The sequence below is a fragment of the Medicago truncatula genome, chromosome 8 (assembly GCF_003473485.1).
Source record: "Medicago truncatula cultivar Jemalong A17 chromosome 8, MtrunA17r5.0-ANR, whole genome shotgun sequence".
NCBI lineage: Eukaryota > Viridiplantae > Streptophyta > Magnoliopsida > Fabales > Fabaceae > Medicago > Medicago truncatula.
In genome coordinates, this window is record NC_053049.1 from 19,516,858 (window position 1) to 19,518,347 (window position 1,490).

The window sequence follows — 1,490 nt, forward strand, 5'->3', positions numbered from 1 at the left end:
ATAAAGAACTGGAAATTAATTAAAGTTTATTGTTTTATGCATGGGTGGCGTAGTTTAACGATTTCATCTCTTTTTCTTTTATTTGGCGGTGCTTGCTTATTCGGCACCGTTGACTTTGTAACTATTTTGCTGTGTTTCTCTCGTTGCACATCTTGTGCGCGGTGATTCACCTTTGCGTTAATATATCTTATTTTTTCTTGTTAAAAAAAACATCTTTTTTTATTTATTTAAATAAGACCGAATGAAGAAGTTAGATATGTTTCTACTATATAAGTATTATAATTCTTTTTTTTTTCTTTTGGTGGCCATGGTTCAAACCCCAAACCTTGCATGTATTATACATTGTCCTTAGCAACTGAGCTAAGCTCACGATGACTAATTATCTTTAATTTGTAAAAGACCGAAAGAGGACATATATTAGATATGTTTCTTCTATTTTTGTAAAAGAAGATATGTTTCTACAATATAAGTATTATAATTATCGCAAAAAAAATATTATTACAACAACAACAACATGTTTCATTCATAGAATATAAACAAATTTTAAGTAAATTATAAAAGTAGAAACATTATTATGAACATTATTACATACAAATAAAACTATATACTTATAGAGGTAACATAATTATTTTTGAACTGGATTAATATACTTATAGGTAACATTACTTTTTTAACATTATTTTATATAAAAGTGACAAATACCAAAAAGACATTCAACGATGTTATCAAATCGTTGTGGACAATCAGCTTCAGTGTTGCATTTAATTCCTAAGTTGTCAAATAAGGAAAAAAGAATGTTACTAAAAGTTGATATAGTATTGTGTAAAGAAAAACTTGAAAAATACATAATGATGTGGAAAATAACATACTTGGAGGAAAATGTATAGAAAGAAAGATGATGAAAGCATAAACAAACATGTAAACCAAATTCATATTTCTCATCGTTTGCATTGTAATAATTTTTTTTTATCGTTTATAAATAAAATTGTTGTGTTTTGTTAGCGTCAAGTAAATAGTTTTTAACACTTCGTAGTTTCTAGAATCCATTTATTAAATTAAAATTTAATATAAAATGTCTTTGTGTGTATATGTCACATTTTAGCTTTTCGTAATAGATATGGGATACGTACAATTTACAAGAGAAATAATAGTGATGAATTAAAAAAAAATAGTTATATCAATAACCCTAGACAAAAAATTTATTACATTTTAGCCTTTCGTCATAGATAGGGGACACAATTCAAAAGAGAAATAATAGTGATAAAAACAATATATTTACCCTGGACCTCATTACCTCCTTTAAACCATAAGCTCAATCAAGTGAGCTAACCGTACCCCTAATCAATGCTTTCAAAATCGGGACGGACCGGCCGGTTGGACAGTGAACCGGACCAAGTCCCGGTCCGGACACCCATACAGAACCGTTGTTCTTAAGAACCGGTAGAAAACCGGAAGAACCGGTGATAATCGCCGAACCGGTCACGGTTTGA

General features: G+C 29.5%; 1 long non-coding RNA gene across 1 annotated transcript; it reads right to left on the bottom strand.

The window, feature by feature from the left end:
* Positions 1 to 478: 478 nt before the first annotated feature.
* LOC25502348 (uncharacterized) lies at positions 479 to 1,013 on the bottom strand. The gene is made up of 2 exons (XR_003007823.2): positions 870 to 1,013; positions 479 to 768 (listed from the first exon to the last, which is right to left on the bottom strand). It is a non-coding gene; the product is annotated as an uncharacterized lncRNA (long non-coding RNA).
* Between the last annotated feature and the right edge of the window lie 477 nt (positions 1,014 to 1,490).